This window comes from Pteropus medius, unplaced genomic scaffold (genome assembly GCF_902729225.1).
Source record: "Pteropus medius unplaced genomic scaffold, Ma_sr-lr_union100, whole genome shotgun sequence".
Taxonomy (NCBI): Eukaryota; Metazoa; Chordata; class Mammalia; order Chiroptera; family Pteropodidae; genus Pteropus; species Pteropus medius.
In genome coordinates this window covers 219,453-231,961 of record NW_024351729.1, presented here as the reverse complement: position 1 = coordinate 231,961, position 12,509 = coordinate 219,453, and the positions used below count along the sequence as shown (strand labels likewise).

Below are 12,509 nucleotides of genomic sequence, written 5' to 3'. Positions count from 1 at the left end.
GGAAGTGTGTCAGCACCTCACCTTCCGGGACTGCGCTGCGCTTCCGGGTTCTCTCTAGGAGAGCGGGAGGATTTGGCATCTCAGTTTCTGAATCGTAGACCCGGCGCTTGCGGTCGGGAAGGTGGTAAAGCGTCCACCTTTGAGGTTCTCGGCCTGTGCTTGTGCGCCCTGAATTAATACTGGGGACCGACGAGAAGGGGGTTCAGGCTTTACGAGACTGTCCAGCTCATACGCCAATTCGTATGAAAATTCGATTTCTGCTCTCTTTTCCATCTTGGGTAGTCCTTGTAATTATAGTTATTATCGAGCAATAATAATATTTAGTAATTGTATGTCTGTGGCAGAGGAACTGAAACAAAGGTGTAGACCGAGAAAGATCAAAGTGAAGTCACGGGTGGCTGGTTTCACAAAACTGCCGTGATTGCTTCTCTTGGGCCCTGGAGATGTCTGCCAATTGAGTGGCTGATATTTTCAAATACTTGGTGGGTAGACAAAGGACGGCTTTCCACAACCAAGTTAGTTCTGTGTTTTGTTTATGTGGTATATGCTATTATAGCAGTTTAAAAGGAGTTTTCATAGTAATAACAAGACACTTTTGCCTTCAAGGTGTTTTCACAACTTATAATTATGGCCTTTACTTTTACCTGGCAAGATAAATTGCTTCATTTTATGTGCAAGGGTAACCAAGGGCTTTAATGGTTGTGTCTTAGCTCTTTGTTCCAAGACAAGTTCATGGAAAAATTGAACTCAGTAGCTTGGTTGCATGACTAAAATTGCTTGGGGGAGGTTATAGTTTTCAAATACTTGAAAACTATAAAGCAATTACAGTATCATTAAATGAAAATTCCAAAATAGAGAAAAATAATCGTGTAATTCCTCCACGTATGATGGCTTTCATTTATCCCTTTCCTCTCTGTTTTCATATGTATTTAATACATATTTTAATTTATTATTTTAAACATAGTTCAAAACTATAGTTGTATTAGATAAGTGTCTGGTATGCTTGAAGTACCTGCCACTTTCATGCTGTATCACCACTTTTTGGACCAAAGCTGATGGGATCAGGTTTGGGCACCTGATGGAAGCACAGTTTCTTTATATGCTGACCAGTGGAACTATGGTCATGGCCTGGTCTGAGAGTTCTCATGGAACTGTAGGGAACTAAAGCAATTAGATCCCCTTTCTTGGGTATTTTAAATGTGAGATGCAGAAAACTGGGGGGCAAGCAGAAATCAGTAAGCAGAAGCCATTAGGTAATAGAAGCCATGGAAGTCAAGAGTGAGCAGAGGCTTGAGTAGAGAAAAAAACAAACCGAGCTATAGAGACAAAGACAAGCACACCACATGGCAGACTACACAGAAGGGAACCCAGTCACCTAGTAATAAGGGCCCACAGCATAATGAGGTGACAGCTTGAATAATTTTCAGGCCCCAAACAATGTTTATTCTCTGCATTGCTTGACTTTGTTGCAGATGCCATTGTGCTCTGTCCCCTTACTTCCCTGAGTGTTCTTTGAACCCCTGGCCAACAAAAGAGTCTGGTTTTGTTCCTTGCCACAGGGAAAAGCCCAATGTGATTGATGTAAAAATCTTGTGTACTACTTAAAAATGCTTAATATTGTATCATTAACATCTTAAATTTTGCTTCTCCAAAGAGGTTTAATTCTTATCTTCATCCTGCAGCAAAGTTACTTGCACAAGAAGGGTGGCAAATGTCCTTCCATTGGTCTCGCTTAATTTATTGGATTACATCAGAGTCACGGCAGAATTTATTTACTTATTTGTAGCCATTTAACACTTAAAATATATCAGGGATTATGCTTGATTTTGGAGGATACAAAAGTGACATTGCACTGGTCTACAAGAAGTTTACAGTCTAGTAGGGAACATTACATCAATGTGTGAGTCAACAAAATACGAAGTGAAACGATGCATATATTCCTAGCCACATAAACAATTCTCTGGCCTGGTTGCCAGTTTCCCAGGGCAGAATTAAGGGTTCTGTGGCGCTCCTCTTCTGAAGGTTACTCTCTGCTTTTAGAAAAGAGGGTGGGAGGTAGTCTTGAGCCTGCTCCAAGGTAATCTCTGTTGCAGCTTCTCCTCTTGCTGCTTCTAAGTGTCACTGCCCACTGCTGTCTTCTCTGGGCCCCCTGGCTTGGAACAGCCATTTCTTCACTTTTTGGACCTATGAAAGGTCCATAACACAAGATTGTTGTGTACAATAGATTTAATCCTCGATTTCTGAATGTGGAAGGTTATAACAGCGAAGATTGGAATCAACCTTAAAGTGAATATTCAGCATTTTCAGCCATCTCAGCCATCAGGAATTTTTCCCTGGCCAACTTTCTAATGCTTAGTCCCCGAGGCCCCCCAGTCCTCTGCTTCATCCAGATCCTTCCTTACATCTCATTTCTTCTAGAATCCTAACAATTTTTTGGAGCTTTTATTCTACTGAGTGTTGATTTCTCTTTATGTACTTCAGTCCACCCCACCCTCACCCCCCAAATGCCCACAGGGGCCAGGTAGCCAATGCCTGGGATAAATTTAATTGTTACCTGACTGTGAAGTGGGACAGTCGGTAGCTGCCCATCTGTTGAGCACATGCCCTGGCCAAGGAAGTTGCTCTTTAGGCTATTGTTGCCAAGGAGAGTGTAGACTCAAAATTACCAGATAGGTTCATTTTTCCAAGGAGAAAAGAGAAATGGGATTTTTAGATGAAATTTCTTTATTTTTAAATGATACTCAGCAAACAAGTGGGCATACTTGCACAGGGCATGTGTGCTCTTGCACAGGGCAGGTGCACACACACACCCCCTCTGAGTTGGGAGCAGACGTGTTTGCAAGTAGGTGGTGTGTACTACCTCTTGTCTAAAGAGCCCCATGGCCAAGGGTCCTCCCCTTAAACAGGTTCCCTCAGGAGATTTCCCTAAACAAAGAGCCATCTGCCTGTGAAGTGAATGCTGATCCTCAACAATATGGAAGCACAGCTGCAATTATTTCCTTTCAAAAAATACTCTTTTTCTTCACAGTGCATGAGGAAATTGTGCTTCATGGAAATGGGTCCACCAGGCCTTCAGTGAAGGACATTGACAGAAGTGGCTAGTTGTTTTTAATTCTTGGCATCACTGCCTTAGACAACCAACCATCCCAAATCTTTGTGGCCCTCAAAGCCATGGGAAGGGTGATGACTGTGAACAAACTATCATGGTGTCTGTGAGTGCCCACTGGCCCTGTTTGCAGGAATGCTGGTGCTCCCCAGGCAAGGTGGACAGCTAGGATGGGAGGAGGCTGCAGAAGGCTCTCCTGGGGTCTGGGTGAGGAGACCTTAGCTGGGTCCCAGTTGACCACTTTCTGAATTGTGTAACCTTCCCCAATCACTTTTTCTCTCCCAGCTATAGTCGGTCTCTAAAAAAATGAGCAGAACAGTATTGCAGTTCCCTTTCCACCGTCCAGGACAGGATAAGCCAACATCTGGAAAAGCTTTTGATAAATGCTACTCAAATATTGATTTGTACTGTGGTTTTGTAGCTTTCACTGAGAAAAGGCTTCGAGAAGCACCTGTCAGGTGTGTATGATGAGGGGCGAGGTGGAGACAGGTGGGTGGATAATAGAAAAACCTTTCTTTTTTCCCAAAGCTATGGAAAACATTTTCCAGAAGCCACAAGGGATTAAGAAACCCAGCTTGGAAGGTGAAATACATAAGCCACAATTTTTTTCCAGCTATGTCTGGTGGCTGCATATGGAAGGCAACACAGACTGGGGTTTAAATCTTTGCTGAACTACTAATTCACTGTGAGTTTGGGCAAGTCAGTTAATATCTCTGATCCTTTGTTCCTGTTATAGGTTGACTTGTGTCCTCCAAAAAACATATGTTGGAGTCCTAGACCCCAGTACCTCAGAATGTGATCTTATTGGGAGGTAGGATCTTCACAGAGGTAATATAGTTAAAATAGGGGTGGGCCCAAATCTAATATAACTAATGTTCTTATAAGAAGAAGAAATTTGGACACACACAGGCATAGAGGGAAGATGATGTGAAGAGACACATGAAGAAGTTGGCCATCAACAAGCCAAGGAAAGAGCCCACAGAGAGAACCAACCCCATCAACACCTTGGTCTTAGACTTCTAGCCTCTGGAACTATGAGGCAATAAATTTCTGTTGTTTAAGCCCTCCAGTGTGTGGTACTTTGTATGGCAATTCTTCATTTCCAAATTGGGGGCAGTACTACCTACCTCAAAGGTGATTGTGAGGATATCATGGGTATAGGTGGTGAGGAGGTGACACCCTGATTCTGACCTGACTCCACTTTAGGGGTTCAGGAATGTCTAGAACTGGAGGAATGTGTCCTCCTCAGGGTTTTTTACACAAAAGTTCTGAGAAACCTCCTGAGACATTGCCCACCCCATAGGAGAGGCTGGCAGACAAGTCTTGTGATAAAGCCTCTCAGATTTACTCCTTGAGCTGGCCTCGTATGGCCTCTTGTTCCAGTCTTACATTCCTTAGGGCATGTACGAATGAGTAAAACTAGACAGAGCAGTTTCAGTGAATGCTGGTGGCCATCGCTGCAGTGCGATTGGCTTGCCAACCAACTTTTCCTCCTAGCAGATTCCCAAAGGTTACTTCCTAGAAGCCTCTTATCTGGGGCTAATTAGTTTTTGTATTAGTTTCCTATTACTGCTGTAACAAATAACCATAAATCTAGTGGTTTAAATAATACAAATTTATTCTCTTACAATTCTAGAGATCAGAAGTCCAAAATTGGGTCTTATATGGCTAAAATCAAGGTGTCATCGGGGTTGCATTTCTTCTGGCGGCTCTAGGGAGAATCTATTTCTTGTCTTTTCTATCTTCTGTAGGCCATCTGCATTCCTTGGCTTGTGGCCCCTGCCTCCGTCTTCAGACCCAGTAGTGTAACATCTTCAAATCTCCCTCCTTCTCTGACTTCTACTTCCATGCTCATGTCTTCACTCTCTGATTCTGAGCCTTCTGCCTCATTCTTATAAGGACCTTTGTGATGACACTGAGACCCGCCCCCCCCGCCCCAGACAATCCAGGATAATCTCCCTATCTTGAGATTTTTCATTTAATCACATCTGCGAAGTCTTTTTTTATCAGGAAAGATAACATATTCACAGGTTTAGGACACAGATATTTTGGGGGGATTTTTCTGCCTGCCACAGTTTCCTGAGGGAAGAATCCTTCGAACCCTCCCTGTGGGCTATATGTCCAGCTCCCAGGTCCTGGGCACTTATGGACTTGCACCCCCAGCTACTGCTTCACCACCAGCTGTCATCCTGCTGGCTTGCTATCACCACCACCAAAGCTATTTTTGCTGCTACCACCCCATAGGAAATGACACCAGAATCACCTGTTGGCAAAGAAGTCCAAAAGATATCATTTGCCCATTCCCAGACTTCTTCAAAACAGAATGGAACACAGATGGGAGAGAATTGAGCTGAGACCTGAGAGCAGACAGGCAAAGTCCATTGCATCCATTCTTAGCCTTTTATCCAGATTTAACTTCTACATAACAACAGTAACAACAAAATACGCTATGCTTTCACGTAAGATGATGCAACTATCCCTCAGACAAATTAAGCGCTTTTGCCCTTTCCACAAATCCCATCAGTCACTGTATCTGCCATTGGGTGCTGTTAATTTCTCTTCTGGTTTGGTTCCAATCTCTCACCTGTATAGTCTGTAACCTAAAATCTAAATTGTAAGTTAACCACTCCTGATGTAAAATTAAGAAAATTTTTACATTAAATAATAGGAGAAAGAGAGAGAGGAAAAAGGAATTAGTGCATATAAATACATATATAAATATAAAATATAATACAAATAAGGAAGAAAATAGGCATAATTGTTATGGGTCTTATTTTTGTAACTCATTGCATGGTTATGTGTTGGAGTAATTGGCTACCAAATTTGGAAAACATAAAATATTAGATGTGTACTTCATACATACATAAAAATAAATTCCAGATAGATTGATAGTTTAAAATTTTTAATGTAAAATATAAAACCATGTAAGTAATAGAAGAAAAGACACATGACTATTTGCACACTGTGGAGAATGAGGAGATTATTAAGTGTGGCACCTGAGGTAGACATCCATTGACTTGTCTGCCCAGCAAACCCCTGCTTCCGAGGAACCTAACCCGCACTTTCCTACCCCTACCATGGACATGTGATTTGAACAGGAGGTGTCTTCTTATGTGAATCCATCTTCCTGGCCACCAATCTGAGCCACTCTGAGACTCTTTGAACCCCTCTGTGTTCATAAAACTCAAGAGATGTGAGTTCTTGCACTGCCTTTGAAGGTAAATCTAACCTTTTGGATATAGCCATCATGAGAAAATAAAGCTAACAAGGAGAGAAAAGCAAGTTGATAAGCAAAGAGGTGGTGCCTAGTCCCTGCTTCCTGTAATGCTAGGTCATACCCCTGTCCTTTCTGGTTATATGAATCAATAAATTCTCATTTTTGCCTAAGCTTATTTTAGCTCAATTTCTATCATTTACAACCTAAAGTTCCAATTCAAACAATATGCAAAACAGGAACGTAAAAAAAGGTAGACATTTAAAAATTAAAATCCTGTTAAAACCAGTTTGTAAAAAGAAAATTACCTCTACAAAATTAATAGACAAGTCAGAAAAATTGGCAACACACATAACAGTTGCTTTTGGCTGTTTTCCCTCATGGTACCAATATGTCTGCCACAGCTTCAGTCATCTACTTCTCATACCATATCCAGAGAATGGAAAACGGACTGGGCTGTCTTCTGTCCTGTGTTTCCTTTTAAGGGCAAGGAAAGTCTCATAACTCTTCACTCCGCCCCTATTCCAAGTAGTCTTTCACATTTCTTCAGCTAGAAGAGCATCACATACCATACCAAGAACCATCAGAGCATAAAGGATGGAATTACCATGATTGGCTAATACTTATGAAGATTTGCTGCCTGGGATATGGTACCTGTGAGCTGTATGGATGGCTGGTGAGAACCTAAACAAAATCAGGGCTCTGCTGGCTGAGAAAAAATAGGACAGCTGATATCCTAGGAGTAGAAGGGGCAGAAATTTGAGTAGACTAACCAACAGGTTCTGCCACACTAGACAAGAAACTTAAATATCTAAGACACTCTTGTACGAGAAACTGCCTATTTCATGGAATTTCAGGAGACTGGTAACTCCTCTTAAGCTTCATCTTATACCAGTCACAGTATATGCTTTTATTCAAAGCATAAAAATTAGAATCAGTGGTTATAAGAGGAAAGTTCATATTATTACAGGCCTATCTTAAAAACAAGAATGAACCCCCCAAAACAACCTAACACTTCATCTTAAAATACTAGATAAGAAAGATCAAATGAAGCCTAATCAGCAGAAGGAAAGAAATAGTCAAAATTAGAGCAGAATTAAATAAAATTGATTTTTTTTTTTTTTTTTGCTATTCCTGTGCCCAATTATATATTTTTTTTCTGGAAGATTTTGAGGTCTGTATTTTTGGTGTTATGAAATTTTTCAGTGGTATGCCTTATAAGGTTGCCAATAAAATACAGAACACCAGTTAAAATTGAATTTCAGCTAAATAACAAATACTTTTTCTCCACAGAAGTATGTCCCAAATATTGCATGTAATAATAACAACAACAACAACAACAAAAAGTAGAAAAAATAAATACAACAAAGAGCTGGTTCTTTGAGAAGTTTAATAAAACTGACAAACCCCTGGCTAGACTCATTAAAGAAAAAAGAGAAAGGACACAAATAAACAAAATTAGGAATGAAAGAGGAGAAATTATAACAGACACCGCAGAGATGCAAAGGATCATATAAGAATACTATGAAAAAGTATGTAACAGCAATAACCTAGAAGAAATGGACAAGTACTTAGAAAGATACAACCTTCCTAGACTGAATCAAGAAGAAATGGAAAATCTAAATAGACTGGTCAGTACTATGGAAATTGAAACAATCTTCAAAAACCTACCAAAAATTAAAAGTCCAGGACCATATGGCTTCACCAGTGAATTCTAGCAAATGTTCAAAGATTTAATACCTATTCTCCTCATACTTTTCCAAAAAATTAAAGAAGTAATACTTCCCAACTCGTTTTATGAGGCCAATATCACCCTGATGCCAAAACCTGGTAAAGATAACACAAAAGAAGAAAACTACAGACCAACATCTCTCGTGAACACAGATGCAAAAATCTTAAATAAGATATTAGCGAACCAAATACAGCAACATATTAAAAAGATTATATACCAAATCAAGTGGGCTATATCCCAGGGGCACAGGGATGGTTCAACATAAACAAGTCGATTAATGTGCTACACCACTTAAACAACTTAAAAAGTAAGAAACATATGATCCTATCAATAGATGCAAAAAATGCCTTTGACAAGATATGGCATCCATTTATGATCAAAACACTTAACAAAATTAGTATAGAAGGAAAGTACCTTAACATAATAAAGGCTATATATGACAAACCCTTAGCCAACATTATACTTAATGGCGAAAAAACTTAAAACCTTTCCTCTAAAATCAGGAACAAGACAAGGCTGTCCACTATCGCCACTTTTATTCAATGTAACATTGGAGGTCCTAGCGAGTACAATCAGGCAAGAGAAAGATATGAAAGGCATCCAAATAGGAAAGAAGTCAAACTGTCACTATTTGTAGATGACACAATTCTCTTTACAGAAAACCCTAAAGACTCTACAAGAACACTACTATGAAACAATAAGCAAATACAGTAAAGTTTCTGGATACAAAATCAATGTTCAAAATCCATAGTGTTCCTATACACCGATAATAAATTGTCAGAAAAAGAAGTGGGAAAAATAATTCCTTTTGCAACTGCAACAAAAAGAATAAAATACCTAGGGATAAATTTAACGAAACATGTGAAGGACCTGTCTAATGAAAACTATAAGACCCTATTAAAAGAAATCAAAGAAGATAGAAATAAATGGAAAGATATTCCGTGTTCTTGGATTGGAAAAATCAACATAATTAAAAATGACCTCATTACCTAAAGCATTATACAGATTTAATGCAATCCCCATCAAAATCCCATCGACATATTTTAAAGAAATAGAAGAAAAAATCATCAGATTCATATGGAATCACGAAAGACCTCGAAATGCCAAAGCCATTCTCAGAAAAAAGAACGAGGCTGGAGGCATCACTGCCTGACTTCAAACTACGTTACAAAGCAATAATAATCAAAATGGCATGGTATTGGCAGAAACACAGACACGCAAACCAGTGAAACAGAATCAAGAGTCCAGAAATAAACCCATGTTTATATAGGCAAATAATTTTTGACAAAAGAGCCAATATGTACAGTGGAGAAAAGAAAGCCTCTTCAATAAATGGTGCTGGGAAAACTGGAAAGCCGCCTGCAAAAGAATGAACTACACTGTTGTCTATCACCACACACCAAAATTAACTCAAAATGGATTAAGGACCTGAATATAAGACCTGAAACAATAAAGAGCATAGAAAAAAACATAGAAACTAAACTCATGGACCTTAGACTTAAAGAAGATTTTATGAATTTCACTTCAAAGGCAAGGGAACTAAAAGCAAAAATAAATGAATGAAACTACATCAAACTAAAAAGCTTCTGCACATCAAAAGAAACTGTCAACAAGGTAGACAACCATCTGAATGGAAAAATATATTTGCAAGCAATGCCTCCGATAAGGGCCTAATATCCAAACTATACAAAGAACTCATACAACTCAATAACAACAAAAACCAAACAATCCAATTAAAAAATGAGCAGAGGACCTGAACAGACACTTCTCCCAAGAAGACATACAAATGGCCAACAAACGTATGAAAGGATCTTCAACATCGCTAGCTATTAGGTAAATGCAAATCAAAACCACTATGAGATACCACCTCACATCTGTAAGAATAGCTATTATCATCAACAAGACAAGTCATAACAAGTGTTGGAGAGGGTGTGGGGGGAAAAGAACCCTCATACACTGCTGGTGGGACTGCAAATTGGTACAGCCACTATGGACAACAGTATGGAGGTTCTTCAAAAAACTAAGAATTGATCTACCATATGATCCAGCAACCCCCCTACTGGGTATTTATCCCAAGGACTTGAAAAACCCATATCTGGAAAGATATTTGCACACCGATGTTCATAGCAGCATTATTCACGGCTGCCAGGATGTGGAAGCAACCAAAATGTCCTACGATAGATGATTGGCTAAAGAAGCTATAGTACATATATACAATGGAATATTACTCAGCCATAGGAAGAGATAAAATACTACCATCTGTGGCACGTGGATGGACCTTGAGATAATCATGTTAAGCAAAATAAGCCAGACAGAAAACGTTGAAAACCACACGATATCACTTATATGTGGGATATAAACCTAAAAACAACAAATGAACAGGACAAACAAACAGAGGCTCATGGACATGGACAATGGACTAGTGGTTACCAGAGAGTAGGGGGGCGTGGGGAGGTAGGTGGGGTAAAAGGGGTCAAATATGTGGTGACAGAAAGAAATCTAACTGGGTGATGAACACACAATGCAATATATATATGCTTCACTGTTAAACTTACACTGGAAACTTATTGGATTTCATTAACCAATGTCACCATAATAAAAATTAATAAAAAAATTAGAGTCAAATGGAGCTAAGTTTAAATGTCAACTCTACCACTAACTAGTTATGTGTTTGAGGGCTTTTTAATAACCTGTCTAAGCCTTCAGTTTCTTCATCTGTAAAATAATGATAATTAATAATTGGTAATTATTAATAGTAACTGATAATGGCAATAATTATACTAACCTCTTAAAGTCTTTGCGAGAGTTGAATGGCAATGTGTATAAAGTGCAGAGCAAAGCACTTGGCACACAGTAAACACTTGGTGCATGTTGCCTATCATTATTGTTATTTCATCATAATCTTACAAGAGGAAATAATGGAGCTTACGATTCATACTGGGAAAAGAGACAATAGATAAGACTGTTTCATAGGTGCTATGAGAAAAACAAAACATCTTTATGCATAATCGTTAAAGACAGCTCTAATTATTTCCTAAAGATAAGAGTCCAGGGAATTAGATTGCTGGTTCCAGAAATAGTCAGAGGTTCTATATGAAAGAGCGTGGGTCACCCCAACGTTCTAGACCTGTTAGCAAACAAGCTCAGCTAATGAGATTCAGTGGCATCCACCCAAGGGTTTTGAAAGAATTCAAAGGTAAACGTGTTGAAAGTACCACTAAATGTAATGATTTACTATGACAAAGAGATGCTGCGCTTAAGGACTGGAGGGCTACCCTGAAGAAATACAGGTATCTGAAGGGCACTCTAGAAACGGGGCTCTTAATTTGACTGCTGTGCTGTGAAATCTGGTGGAGTTAATACTGAAGGAATGCAGCCCCAAAGGTTGTCTAGGGACCTTGGTGTCTTTCCCCATGTGTCTAGTGATTTTTCATTGTGAATCCCTCAGAGTTCTCTCAGTGGGAGCCAGTTGAACCCTGGGTTTATAGTGAGAGTCTGTATTTGATTCAGTCTTATATCCAGGAACATTAATAAGTCAGGGTCATTATAAACTAGATAGAGATCTTTTGGGTCACTCAGTGTGATTCCAGGCCCCAAACCTTTGTGAGAGTGGCCTTGTGATTAGGAATTTTCCAAGGCCCGAATAGCCACATAGCCCCATCGTCTTCTTTGGTGTAGATTTTATTCTTATTTACTCTTCAGAGTGTTGTCCTTTGAGGTTTCTAGCTTTAGGCAGAGGTCTCAGGTCTCCAACTTGTCTCTTGTCTCTGTGCGCCTCATGTGTGGTCTGTTAAAGAGCAGACACTTCAGGGAAAAGTCTTCCTAGGATGTGCTTATCCCTCTGGATTAGTGCTTTCTTAAGCCTTAGTGCATTCTGGCTTCCAAGGAATTCCCTTGCTTTCTCACCAGCTCATTCATGCACTAAAAAAGATAGCTTTTGCATGGAACTCACCATTTTGAATGTGCTTCATGGTGAGGTTTCTCTGGTCATCTTGTCTGCCATATGGCCAGAAGTAGAAGTCCAGGAAGATATACATTTAAGATTTAAAAGTCTGAAAAATTATAGATGGCATGACTAGAATAAAACAGGGTTAATCATTAAATCTTGGAACACTGGAATGAAGAAGCTCTAGCAAAGTACAAAGTACGAAGACCTGGAAATAGTGCTTTATAGAGAAGCTAGTGAGTTTATGGATCTTACTCCAGTGGGACAAACTGGAGAAGGGTGGCTCTCAATGAGTGCTTGCTAAATGAATGGAAAGCAGGAAAAGGCAGAGTTTGATGGACTTTTTAGCTTGCTGAATTATCAGACCCACATTATATTAACAAATTCACATTGACTTTGAAAGCAATCTCCAGAGTTAGCTACTACTGGATTCTGTCCTGTTGTCTCCTGTTCAACAGGATCCTTTTATATGTGCTATATATGAGCTGTTTCCTGTTTTATCAATTTATAT

General features: G+C 39.5%; 1 long non-coding RNA gene across 2 annotated transcripts; it reads left to right on the top strand.

Annotated features, from left to right (window-relative positions):
* The first annotated feature begins 2 nt into the window (after nucleotides 1-2).
* Nucleotides 3-4,167, top strand: LOC120587437 (uncharacterized). 2 transcript variants are annotated; one of them, XR_005648964.1, is made up of 3 exons: nucleotides 3-3,564; nucleotides 3,843-3,917; nucleotides 4,016-4,167. It is a non-coding gene; the product is annotated as an uncharacterized LOC120587437 (long non-coding RNA). The 2 variants fall into 2 exon arrangements; XR_005648963.1 differs by having other exon boundaries at nucleotides 3,843-4,167.
* Nucleotides 4,168-12,509: the final 8,342 nt, after the last annotated feature.